The 13,898-nt window shown below is 47.4% G+C and overlaps 1 protein-coding gene across 3 annotated transcripts in view; it reads left to right on the top strand.

The window, feature by feature from the left end:
* The window catches only part of LOC122235498 (norrin cystine knot growth factor NDP), a 51,644-nt gene that overhangs the window by 26,103 nt on the left and 11,643 nt on the right, over positions 1-13,898 (top strand). The window lies entirely within an intron of this gene.

Below are 13,898 nucleotides of genomic sequence, written 5' to 3'. Positions count from 1 at the left end.
CTGTAGGAGGCCTGGGCATAACTCTTTCTTGAGGGACGGGAAGTTTGTGTACAGAATGTTAATGACTCAGAACGCGTTGTAACTGAGGCTCATTGTAATTCACGAGCCCAGATAAACCTGCAAGAAGAGTAGACTCCCTTCTCCAGTGAGATTCAGGTGCAGCAAAGGAAGCTCTCTGGCGAGATGGGAGTCCCACTCCCTTGCCCTTTGTAACTGTCAGTAATAACAGATATGGATGCTGTGAAACCGTCTCTTCGTTTCTAATATTCGTGTATTTTAATTTACAAGGAGCTGGCTACGGCAAACTGCTCCGACATGTAACGTTAAGTACCTGGTATATTTGAAAATGTGGAGACGCCTGCAATACAGTGTCGGCTGTGGGTGTCAGCCACATACAGCGGGGACTGCAGAATGCTTCTCGAGTGTGTCCTTAGACCAAATGCAAATATCTGCCCATTTCCTTCTCGCCAGTCTGGCTTCTGAAAGTGAACTTTAGGGTCCTATTCAGTTTATGGGGAACTTGCCTGATCTTCTCTAATAACTAGCCTCCCGGGCATTGCTGAGTGGAAATGCAGCTTCTGAATGAGTTCATTTACAACTTTGGGCTATTCGCCGTTTGAGAAAGCCTGAAACGATACTATGGGTTCTATTGCTATGCAATTTTATGGTGATTTTTTTAAACTACTGCGGTTAACAGAGCCATCAGCTGAGTCGAAACAATAGTCTTCTACTGTTATTCAGACCATTGTATGAGAATGTCCGAACACAAAATGCAAAGTTTTGCATCATTTACTTTAAAGTACGTTTGGTTCAGGTAAAGGGACAACTGACCGAGGCCTTCTTGAGCGGCTCTGTAACCAAGCAGCTGACACCCACAGATGGAAACATGCCTGTGGAGTTTTCAATCTTAATCCGGGTTCCAGTGACACTGTCAAGGGGAAAATAAATCATTTTTCAATACATTTAACAATTTCCAACTCATTCGTTTTTCCTGGGCCCTTGAAAAATGTGAGTTTCTCGGAATCATAGCCACCAATGGTGGCTGGCAATTTCTACCAGACCTTAAGGACTCAGGATTCAAGTGCTATTATTCTTACTGGTGAATTATTCATTCCATCATTCCTTTAAGAAATTCCGCTAGTCCTGATGGATGCAAAGGTGAATGAGGCATTGTCCCATGCCTTCATTCTCAGCCTGTATGCCCTCTGCAGTTAGATTTGGGGACTGCGATGGACTTTGCCAACGGGGAAACGGGTCAATGACTTTCTTGTAACAAAGAGCTATTTCAAATATCTGCTGATACCCAGGCTTACGTGAAATGATTGTCGCTTATCAATGGGTTTTCTTTCCATTTGTGACGAAGGGGTTCCCCTGAGGCCTCTATCACCGGATCTCGGGTACACATCACTCAAAGCTGACAAGGCCCGGACCTTTCCCGCCTGGGTAGAGGAAGCCTGGAAAAAGGGCAGTTAATCCTTTCTCTGCTCCCTTGAGCACACTTTGGAGAGGATCACGTGTTGTCTCTATCAGGGATGGCTGTGAGTCACCTACTCAGCAGCTGACATCAGGGCCACTGGATGAATCACTGAATTAAAAACATGCCCGGAGGAAGATGCTATCACTGTCTCCCACCGCTCACTAGTCCCGCCCCCAGGATCCGAACCAGTGACCTCTGGGGTCTGGCCTAAATTCAAGGGGGCCCCTGGGAAGAAGTTGCCGGAAGTCATTCCCCAAGCCTAGGTCCCAGGCAGAGCCACACGCAGTGTTCCTTTGAAATAAGGCAGTCTTGTGTTTTCTGGCTTCGGTAGGTTACTCGGGGGAGGAAAAAAAAAAAAAACACCCTGAAGACAGCATCACCAGAGTCCTTGATTTCTCGGTCCTTATCAGCAGATAAGCCCCCGTGGTTGGATTAAAATGCCTCTGACTCCCTGGGGTGCCTGACTCACCCTAGCCAGCCTCAGCTTCTTGGCCAGCGGCCTCTAAGGCCAGGCTCACCTCTTCCCATGACACTCCGCTCCTGCTACTTTGTCCAGGCCACCTCTCCCCGTCCCCCCAGCCCCCACCCCCCCCACCCCCGGGCTGGGCCAAGCAGGGGCAGAAGGGATGGGGAGGCAGGTGGAATGACCGAAGTGCTAAAGCAATGGAAGAGAGCTGGGCCATGTGAGGGTGGGTAAGCTCCAGGGCCCAGATCGCTGTGGCCTGCCCTGGGCTGTGATCAGCTGTCATTTCCTCTTTGTGTATGACACTGTGGAACATATTAAAATTTCTCGGGGCTGGTATGTGTGGAATTCCTCTGATGCCCCACCTCACCAACTTACCCGGACAATAAAAGCAAGGTTGTAAGCCTTTGAACAGCTGGCGGGCTATATATTTCCCCGCTTTCTTTCGCATAATCTAATTCAGAAAAGAATCCAGCTAGACTGGCAGTGCCACGTCTGGGCACTTGTTGCCTGCAAGTCCTTCCTCCGCCACCTCCTTCCCGCCCGCCCTGGAATCTTCCTGGGTGGCATGTGGCTTTTATTTTCTTTTGCTCTCCACCACTCGCACCCCGCCCCCTTTTCCCTGCGCCGGAGCTTCTGCCATTGTGAGCTTTGCTCTTTTGCCCTGCCTGAGTTTCCAGACAGCCTGGGTCCGGCTCCATCGGGGGTGGGGGGGAGGGATGGGGGGAGAGCAGCCCCGTGAGGTCTGCTAGGATCGGGGGGCTTCTGGAGCCCTTGAGCCTGAACCCACTCGCAGAGAGGAGCAGGGCTCGGCCTGCCCCTCAGGCGGTTGAGAGCGGGGCTGGAGTGACCCCGGGCTGGCTGGGACAGGCATACCATCACAGTGACCCGGCACATCTCCTCCGGCGCAGGGCTGGGGGGTGGACAGCTATGGGAACGCCTGGATGCACTTCGGCCTACATTAAGAGAAATGTGATTATTGTCTGTTCCGGGGACAAGTGGCTTAAAACAAAGCTCCCTGGATCCTCAGGCCCCACTCCGCCCCCTTTCTCCGTCCTTCCCACAGCCGTCCCTTCCCAAGGAAAAAGAAGGACAGACAGGGTTTTTCATTTGGCTAGCACGAGCTTGACTGTCTTTTGGAAACCCAATTGGGCGAAAGGGAGAGGGAAAAAATGGATCCTAGCCGGAGCTGAACTAAAAATGCATGGGGCCGAGGAGATGGGGAGGACTTTTTCTCCCTCCCTCCCTTCCTTCCTTCCTTCCTTCTTTCCTTCCTTCCTTTTTTTTTCTCTCTCTCTCCTACCAGCAGAACAACCGTTTGGTTTATGAGTTGCCAATAGAAGGCACTGGGCTTCTCAATTAGGCATCCCCATTTAAGAGCCTCATGCAAACCCTTCAAAGATGGGTTTAAAAGCATCCTTGAAAGATGCTGCTAATGTCTTTGGGACCAAAAGGTATCCAAGAGCAATCAACGATGCAGCTTCCTATTCCTTTTCTTTTCCTGGGGGTTTTCGTAGTCTTTTCTGAATTAGCTCAAGTTCATTAAAAGACCCAAAAGGAGAAATTTAACACAGCTGAATGAAAATGAGTCTTTTCCTGTTCGCTTGACAAGGGGTGGGGGGTGGGGGGGGGAGGAAAGAAAGAGAAGAAAGAACCCTCCTCTGCCACTTCTTGGGTTTTAATATGAATTATTCCATACAAGTCCCTAGGCTAGAGGATCTATTTAAAGACGCCTGGCAGCATGAAGGGAGAGGGTAAAAATACAACCGCTCTTTTGTCCATCAAAGGTTTTCTTTGGGAGGACATTAAGAGCATTTCTATTTTCCTGTCTGCCCCTGCCAGTGGCAACGTTCCAGCTGGTAGTACCCACTCCTCACCAGTCAGATCAGCAACCATGAACTTCTGTGTTTGATTCGGGCAGAAGACAAAGGGTGGGGAATCCTTCCGAAACCCCCAAGCGTGTGCAGCGCGGCGGGAGAGGCTGGTATAGAAATGAGTGCTGGCTCGGCTGTTCAGGTTGCATGCTGCAAATTCACACACACACACACACACACACACACACACAAACACCCCACGTTTGAGTTTCTGAGGACGATTGTGCCGATGGCTGAGAGTTACACCCCCTAGACCCATTTTCAGTCGTCAGAATGTAACACCCTGGATGGGGTTCACAGTCTGGAACAACCGCTTTCTTGTTAGAAAGAGTGCTGACTCAGAAAATTCAAAGAATGGGTAACTTCAGTCGACAATATATCCCCAGTGCTTAGAATCAGGAATTCATCCAATTGGGGTCCGTTTCGCCCTCATGTCAAAATCTGCACATGAACGCTGACTGGTAGCTTTAAACTGGTTTCTAGAAGGTTTGCAGTGGATGTGTTTCTCTTTTTGTTTTTCTGCAAAAGCTAAGAATTTTTCAGACAATTTTCTCTCTTCCAAGGCCTGGCTCAAGCCCAGTTTTTCCTTTCAAACTGTGATCCAACCAATTGCAGTATCCTTTAAAAATGAAAGGGCAACAGGTTAATACATTCACAAAAGTTGATGAACTGTCAGAATGTCACAATAGCCCTAAACAGGGCGTCCCCTTCCGTCCTGCCATCAATAGGGAATAAAAGCAGGGAGGGAGCCGGTCACGGGAGAAGCAACAAAAGAGAAGGAGGAAGGATTATTTTTGATGTTCAAAATCTGCCACCCCACATTTTCAAATGGCACCATTTCAGAAAAGGAAGCTTCCTTCAGTTTCACCTACTCCCCCGCCCCCCCCCCCCCCAGGAAGAGGGGTTTGAACTCTGAGGTTGCCTTCTTTACTTGGCATTAGAAAAGGAGGTCAACTCTTCGAGTGAAAAAATATCCCCATCCTCAGCTCTCAGTGAAATGTAGGCACATACGTGCCTAAAATGGACGTGAAAAATCAAAGTCCGATTTTTTAAAGCACAAGGCGATATTTTAGGACTTGATACATTTCTGTGATTTTTTTTTTCTTTCCTTCAAACTATGGGAAATTACTCCTTTTCGGAATTTAGATTTTTCTTTTGAGGTTGGAAATCCAAAGGCAGCAGAACGGAATTGTTCAAGGCGGACTGACAATCAAATGCCATGGCTAGCCGTGAGTGTGCAGAGTTTACGCAAAGCAAAAATACAAAGGGAAAACCCACAGCCCAATGAGTTCAGAATTCTTAGCAATATGGGAGGAAAATGTACCCTGGCGTGTTTGTATTTTCACCTTGCCCCTTTGACGGAAGTCTGCATGGATTACAAGAGGATTGAATTCGGTATTCAAATCCCACCGTTGGGCAGAAAAGGCCATTTGAATGGAGACTGGGAAGAGAGAGTTTGTCCCATTGTTTATGCCCCATTTCTAACTAAGGGCTCTACAGCTGTTAGGTGAGATCACTACCCATCATTCCAAATCGTTGTTGCGGGTGAGGAGATTCAAACGCAGCTTTGGAAACACTTTGCTGGATACTTTGAAGAAAAGCCAACATACTCATTTGGCTCCAGGGCAAAAGGAAGCCTGTACCCTGAGCTAACGTTGGTCACCTCTCTTCTCCTAAGGCCACACCAAAGCCAGCGGTCCAGCGGCCGAGCAAGTATCGAATTGCACCGGCACTAGGGTCCCCAGAACACCTGGTCACCTTTTCTTTCCCGTAGGGAGAGCAGACCTTCATGCTCTGGCAGGACTGAGTCCCCTGGGTTGGGTATCTCAAAACTCTCACCCCTCATGGGAAACCCCCTTCAGGGGAAGAAAGAGTGGGTAAAATGTAGGGAATCTTCCCTCTCTGAAATTGGGCTATTTGCAATCGTTGAAAGAGCAGTGGCAGATTTTGAACATAAAAAAAAAAAAAAAGAAAAGAAAATCCTTCTTCTTTCTCTTCTGTTGCTTCTCTTATGGCTTCCGCTCTGCTCTCCCTGTTTTCACGCCCTGTTGATGGAAGGATGGAAAGGGGCTCCATGTTTAGGGCGGTCGTTGATTCGTGGCACCGTGGAAAGGCCACCCCTAAGCATTTTCTGACAGCTCGTCACCGTATCAGCCACAGCTTTCAGTGGAGTGGTAGATTTACAGAAATAATCCAAACCCCCCGAGGAAAAGACTTCAACCAGATCGTGCTTTTTGACACACACGGGTAATCAGACGTCATCACTTCCAATTTATGCAAGGTTTTGTACTCTAAAAGTCGGTTAGTTATATCAACCATTAAGAACTCAGAATGGGTCTTTTCATAGAAACCATAGAAGCCCACAGAAGCCCAGCACTGGATCCAAGAGCCATCACCAACAGGCAACTCTTTTAGATCCGAGTCCCCACCCGGGGCTTCAGGAATGTACCTCCACTAGCATAAAGGTTCTATGGATGCTTTACCAGCAGAGTGCCTTGCTCTTGACCGCTAGGACCTTATTCATTTTGCATCCACCAAGAAGACGACCCTTCTAACTAATCTTCCTCTTCTATCCCGAACCAGAGTATCTCAGATGGCCCCACCAGGGGATGCCGATCTGGGGCTCAACCTCGGTTTAGGAATAAGGTCATTCGTAGGAAAAGTGCAGGAGGGTTGAACTCAGTTTATATCACCATCATCAAAAGAAAGAAATCCACCATTTCTTCCATGATTGGCTGCCATCAGTGTTTCTCCTCTCCCCATTTGGTGGAGACTGGAAAGAAACACTGCAAATTTTAAGACAAGTCTAAGAGACATGGGGACTGGTTACATATCCTCGCCAACCACTTCTTACTATGAACAGCATATCACTAATTTATAACTATAGTTGGTACATTCAGGGACTGAGTCAATTGGTTATTTAGGGCTATTTTTATTTCAGGCCACCAATATGGTCTCATCAAAAGGGCAAATTCTTATGGCTTGACCTTTGGTTTTGCTTCAGGCCCCACGTTACAACTTGTTTGGACTTTTCTGCAATCATTAACTTCTGGAGTAAGAAAGGAACCCTTTCTTACTGTAGTATTGCTTCGGGGAAAATGAAGCCCCAAAGCACTTGCTGTACTCTGAGAAGGTAGGATAGAGTTGGAGGATGTTGGAAATGGATAAAACCCCACCAACATCTAGAGCAGTCCGTTCATTTTGTACATGAGAAAACTGTGTCCCAGAGAAGGCAAGGGACTTGCTCGGGATCACACAGCCAGTGAGGGGAAGGGTTTCTGGTTTCAGGGGCGCCTGGGTGGCCCAGTCAGTTGAGCGTCTGACTTTGGCTCAGGTCATGATCTTGCAGTTCGCGAGTTCGAGCCCTATGTCGGGCACGCTTCTGTCAGCACAGAGCCTGCTTGGGATCCTCTGTCCCCTTCTCTCTCTGCCCCTCCCCCACTCATGCTGTTTCTCTCTCTCTCTCTCTCTCTCTCTCTCTTTCACACACAAAAATGATCTTTTAAAAAAAATTCTAAAAATGCCCTTCTGGTTTCAGAATGCAGTGGAATAATTATCTAATATTTCTAACAAATGAGTGCAGAACACTGGGGCATGGGACACTGAACCCAGGCTGGCAGTGGGTTTGGGGAAGAAGAATTGAAAGCTGTAGGTAAGCGGGAGGTTGACTAACGAGAGGCTCCTCTGGAGGTCCCGAAAATCAGGATTTTTAAGTTTCAGTCAAGTCTCAAGGTCAAGTCCTCCCACACCAGTCCCTCCCCAGACAGTAAAACTATTTAATCCAAGGACACACACACACACTTGACACTTGACTCATCCTCAGAAATCACTTCTATTCCCAGTCCTTCTTTTTTGCACCCTTCGTTCCTCCGGGATCGTGATTTACTGCCTTTTTCCCAGGCTGTGGTCCTCCCCCCGCGCCTTGCTTGTCCCACCACTCCTCTCTCCATCACTGCCACTGCTGCCTTTGGCCATGCGTGGCTAGGAATGCAGGTTGTGAGAACACAGAGTCCCATCCCAGACCGGAAGACTCAGGTCGACTTGCAAAGAAGTTGCCGTCTCTCTCCCAAGGTGCACCGCGGAGGCAGGCGTGGCCTCACACCCCACGCGCCCCGCCCCCCCCCCCCATCGGAGAATAGACACGGGGAGATGACAAGGGCGCGAGCCACACCCTCCCCAGTGACCTTGTGGTTGCCCAGCCTCAGTACCGCTGCCCCCGGGTCAGCCCGGGCTTGACTGCTTGGCTGCTTACTGATGTGCCGCCAGATGGGAATAATATCAAAAACCATTCGTTGAGCGCATGGCATGCTTTATAAAATCCAACATGCTGTTTACAGTTTATAAATTAAGTGCCTTGGGAAGAGGCATCTGACTTATTCTCCAAGGCATCTAGTTGACTAGATCCAATTGGAATTCTTGGAGTTCCTGAAAAGGAGTTACTTAGCACTTCACACTCTCTGATTAGACCTAGAATTCTTTCTTTTTCGAAAAGCCTAGGTGTGATGCGTTCTCTCAAGGCAAGCTTTCTTCCACACTTCAGTCTTCTCTTTTTCTTTCTGGCCGTTCCTTTGAGAGAGGCTGTGTGTTCTGCCATGTTTACCCTTACTCGTGCCTGAGAGGTTTGTTTAAATTTTTTTAAATGTTTTTATTTAGTTTTGAGAGACAGGGAGAGAACATGAGTGGGGGGTGGGGGGGGGGTGGGCAGAGAGAGAGGGAGACACAGAACCCGAAGCAGGTTCTGGGCTCTGAGCTGTCAGCACAGAGCCCTAAATGGGGCTCGAACTCACGAACCGCGAGATCATGACCGGAGCCAAAGTCGGATGCTCCACCGACTGAGCCACCCTGGCGCCAGGGTTGTTTTAAATGATAGGAAATATCAAATCATTCTGTCTGTTACACTGACGCCATTCCGAAGTCATGATGTTCTATCTGTTTAACTTAATCTTCTTAGAAATGATGCAATGCGTGTTAGATATGAATTAGATGTTAAGAGAGTTGATCCTTGTGTCCAAAAAATTACCCAGGAAACAACAGGCCAAGCCTCTTTGCTCGTAGATGCAGTGAGCCGGAAGAAGGCACCAGAATAGGCCCTATTTTTCCGCCCCCCCCCCCCCCCCCCGACCCTTAACTGTTATCTGCTAGAGCAAAAGGAGACACATCGTAGGTGCTTAACGAATGTGTGTTAAATACATATTTGTACAAAGAAGCCACAGGAGGGGCGCCTGGATGGCTCAGCCGGTTAAGCATCCGACTTTGGCTCGGGTCACGGTCTCACGGTTCATGGGTTTGAGCCCTGCGTGGGGCCCTGTGCTGACAGCTCAGAGCCTGGAACCTGCTGCGGATTCTGTGTCTCCCTCTCTGCCTGCCCCTCTCCCACTCGTGCTCTGTCTCTTTCTCTCTCTCAAAAATAAGTAAAAAATATTTTAAAAAATTAAAAAAAAGAAAAGAAAAGAAAGGAGCCACAGGAGGCATTACTTGCATCTATTAATACTGAAAACAGCCTCCGGGTGGGAATATGGATACCCAAGCACTGCCCTCTCTTGCCTGGCAAGCGGGGCAAGAATAAGGCCATTCTTGGCACAGGCCGCTCGTCTTAGCCTGTTGCCGGAATAACTTGTGTGAAACCAGCAGTCCGGCCTCTGCCAGGCAGAAGGTCAGCCCAAGAGTGAGCTGATCTGTGGACACAACACCATCTCTCACCCAGGAGGCTGGGCCCGCTGTAAGCTCTGCTATATTATTTCCCCGAGGATGACAGGTGGGGAAATCTGGGCACCAGTTGTTCTTTTCCACTGGTATCGTTTGGAGGGTAGCTCCAAAGTCGGGCACGCGGGCCTACGTGCCTCTCCTGCCGGCAGAGGCTCTACATCGGAGGGATGAGAATGTGGGCTCTGTACGTCGGCCAAGTCCGTGTCTCAGAGACCGTACCCAGCGCACGGGGCGGCCCTGGAGCTCCTGAGTTCAGCAAGAGAGTCGCTTTCTCATTCAATCCATCGCTGGCCAGGCCGAGGTTCTCAGTCTCGATGGGCAGCATTTGATTTTTGATGCTATGTGGCTTAAAAAAAGAAAGAAAGAAAGAAAGAAAGGAAGGAAGGAAGGAAGAAAGAAAGAAAGAAAGAAAAGAAAGAAAGAAAGCAAATTGGAATTAATTTAACTTTGGGAAAAGTGACAGGAGCTCCTTCAAGACAGACATCAATTGCCGCTAAGCCGCCGTAAATCAGGGCTCTCGAGTGATGTGAATTTCCCTCATTTTCGTGTTCCTCTTCGTGAATGCTTCCCCTGACCCTGTGTGCTTCTCCCCTATGAACCCGCCACTAACACGGCGTTCGGACAACTTGATTTAACATCGCTCTTTGTTTGAGCCTCATGAGGTTTACTTCTTCCACACGATGGTGGCGGTTCATTCGATTTGAGCACTTCAGGCAAAAATCCCAATGTTAAGTTGCAAGAATCTGACCTTTATATTTTGAGAGCTCTGTGAGTTCTGTGGCATATGTACATCGCTGCTTGGATTCTTGTTTCGGAGTTTAACATGAAAACTGAACAAAAAGTACCATGCTTTGTGAGTGTGTGGAAATGAAAAATGTATTTCTTATCAGCAGTAAAGTAACATTTTCCCTGTCATGCTTTTATACTTTATCTTTATTACCACTTCTGGGTTCAGCTTATCTTCAACGAGAAAATCAGATAATAAAGTTACATTTTGTGTGACATTAACTATCTCTTTGCCGTTATATGCTTCCCAGCATTCGTTGGCAAAATACTTTTGCAAAAAGTATCTTTACCTTTTAGGAAAAAAAAAAAAAATTCAACTGTGCTTGCAATTCAGGATGTTGCTAGTAGGTGGCAGTAGTGCTTAAGAACCAAATGATCCACCAGAAACAATGTTTGACTAAGAAACAAGACTAGCCCCTACGCGGCTCAGTCGGTTGAGCAGCTGAGCGTCCCACTCTTGATTTCGGCTCAGGTCGTGATCCCGGGGTCCTGGGATCGAGCCCTGTATCAGGTTCCATGCTGAGCCTGCTTGAGATTCTCTCTCTCTCTCTCTCTCTCTCTCCTTCTGCCCCCTCCCCCACTGGTGGTCTCTCTCTCTCTCTCTCTCTCTCAAATTAAAAAAAAAAAAAATTAAAAAAGAGACTAACACGTCTCCCAATATTTATAAGAGATAAAACTATAATACTACGAAAATACTCAAACTGGCCCAAATCGTAAGCATCCATTAACATAATTGCTATTTTTAAGCCAAGTTTTGAAAAGACAAAGTGTAATTTTTTTGAATGAAATTTTGGATGGGCAATACATTTACAAGTTCGGAAATGCACAAAGAAAATAGATGTCTGTATACAGTGAAAAGTCTTCCTCCCATGCCTATCCTCCCGCTGTCGCAAATAGCTCATCGTAGAACTTCTTGACTACCCTGCCAGAGCGACTCTGTGCCAATATAAATGAACACAAATATATGTTCTTATCACACACAAATTAGTAGAGTCACTGCATCCTTCTTTATACAGTTGCATAGTATTCCATTGTGTGAATGCTGTATAATATATTTAGCCAGTCCCTTGGTGATGGGTATTTTGTGCAGTGTCCAACTTTATGCCATGACAACCAATGTTGGAGTGAATAGCCATATGCTTGTGTGATCTCACATGGAGGGTAATTCTCAGAAATGGACTAGCTGGGTCTCAACATTCACATATATAGGGTCTTGTTATTGGATGTTGTTTGCTTGTTTTTTTTTTTGTTTGTTTGTTTCTTTGTTTTGTTTGCCATCAAGCTATGGGTTTTTCTTTCATTTTGCTTTGTTCATTTAACCATCCCTGCCGGCCATCGGCTCTGAAGAGAAGTGACTGGAAATGGGGAGGGAGGGCCAGGACCGGAATGTCTGCCTTTCCCTTCACCCCTTCACCGCCGATTCCTGGGGGGAAATACCTGTAGGGCTGGAGCGGTAAAAGGAGAAATCCATAAATTCCTTTTCTGAGACTAATTAAGGCTTCAAAGAGACAGATAACCACTTGGGATAACATAGTCATACTGAAACTCAGGAAATGGTCAGTAATGCTGCAGCTTCTGAACGTTGAACCCTAGAAAGCTCTGGCTCTTTGAGGTGAAATCTTGGTGAGTTTCAGTGTGATGTGCGGCCGAAAAGAAAACAAAACAAAACAAAATGCTCTTTGTCATTCTTTGCCAGTTTGGAGCTTTAGGGTCAGGTTTGACCAATTTTTTAAAAATAAAAAAATTGTGGGGGGGGGCGCCTGGGTGGCTCAGTTGGTTGAGCGACCGACTTTAGATCAGGTCATGATCTCACGCTTCATGAGTTCGAGCCCTGCGTCGGGCTCTGTGCTGACGGCTCGGAGCCTGGAGCCTGCTTCAGATTCTGTGCCTCCCTCTTTCTCTGCCCCTCCCTCACTTGCACTCTGTTTCTCTCTGTCTCTCAAAAATAAATAAACCTTAAAAAAATTTTTTTAAATAAATAAATAAATAAAAATAAATTTTTTAAAGCTTATTTATTTATTTTGAGAGAGGCAGAGACAGCGCTAGTGGGGAGGGGCAGAGAGAGAGGGAGACAGAGAGTCCCGAGGAAGCTCTGTGCTGCCAGCGCAGGGCTTGAACTCACGAAACCGCCAGATCATGACCTGAGCCAAAACCAAGAGTGGGACGCTTAACCGACTGAGCCACCCAGGCACCCCAGGTTGATCAGTTTTCATGAGATGTTGCCATTAGCAAGCTCATAAAAGAAAGTGGTGCAAAGTCGTGTGAAGATATGGTCTTACCTTTAGGACTGTCTTCTACATTTGGAGATGGTGGTGACTGAACCCATGCGTAACAGGCGGGGCCGTTTTAGAACAAGAGGGGACGGTAGGCACCATCTTTTCCAACTCTCCTACTCTACAGATGGGGAAACTGAGGCCAGACCAGTTGAAATGCCCTGTGCAAGGTCTCCCAGCTAATCAATGGCAGTGCTCCAGCCCAGGTGGGTCTCCTCATTACTGGTCCCTGCCCGTCCTGCCATTTATAGGATTTCCCAGAAACACTCGCGATGAGATTATGCCATCACCAGGGATGCTGTTCTCTGAAACGGCCCTTTGTCACATACACTTTTCAGCCTGGGATCCCCCACCCCCCCACTCACAAGAGAGCTAACTGAGGCTAAGTGGGTCTGGGGCCATTCTATTGGAGCAAAACGAATTGACTTACAGGGACTTGAAGTTCTTATCTGGATCTTATCATTACTTTGCCCTGTTTATTTGGACTGGCCATAAGTAGGAAGTTAAAAAAAATGTTGTACCATGAACAAAATAATCAAACTCTTATCTGAAATACCTTTTGAAAGTTTGTCTGAAGCTTTTATTATCATGTTCCTTTTGTTTGGGATGTAACGACAGGTCCCCCTAGTTTTCCTAAAAGTTTGCAAATATTTTTGATGCTCTGTCATCTGGTGGGATAAAAAGCACCCATGTTGGCCATGTGGAGGGGGGCTAGTGAGGTGAAATGGGGAGATCTCAGGACCTCAGTCCCTTGCCCAAGAAGTACATAGTTAAAAGAACAAAGCAAGTTTTGGGGCGCCTGGGTGGCTTAGTCGATTAAGCCTCCGGCTCGGGCTCAGGTCATGATCTTGCGGTTTGTGAGCTCGAGCCCCACGTCAGACTCTGTGCTGACAGCTCGGAGCCTGGAGCCTGCTTCACATTCTGTGTCTCCCTCTCTCTCTGCCCCTCCCCTGCTCGTGCTCTGTCTCTCTCTGTTTCTCAATAATAAATAAACCTTAAAGAAATATATATATTAAAAAAAAAAAAGCACAAAGCAAATTCCAGGACAACTGGTATACCCTGATCCCATCGTAATGGTAAGTGTTTGCTCTGATGACCACTTACTTTGTCACATTATACCAGGTGCTCAGGCTACAGAGGCTCTGCGGAAACGTGTGACTCTTTGGCAAATAACGCGGGTGTCGCTTTAACCACACTGGGGGCCGGCGCGCATAATGTGTATTTCAGATGCGTATTTCAGATGCACTTTGTCATTGATGCTGGGTGGCACGGGGCTTCAAACGAAAACAGGATGGGCCCAGAGCACAGAAGGGGAAAAC

The sequence above is a fragment of the Panthera tigris genome, chromosome X (genome assembly GCF_018350195.1).
Source record: "Panthera tigris isolate Pti1 chromosome X, P.tigris_Pti1_mat1.1, whole genome shotgun sequence".
In the NCBI taxonomy this organism is placed as follows: domain Eukaryota; kingdom Metazoa; phylum Chordata; class Mammalia; order Carnivora; family Felidae; genus Panthera; species Panthera tigris.
This window is presented reverse-complemented; position numbering and strand designations above follow the sequence as displayed.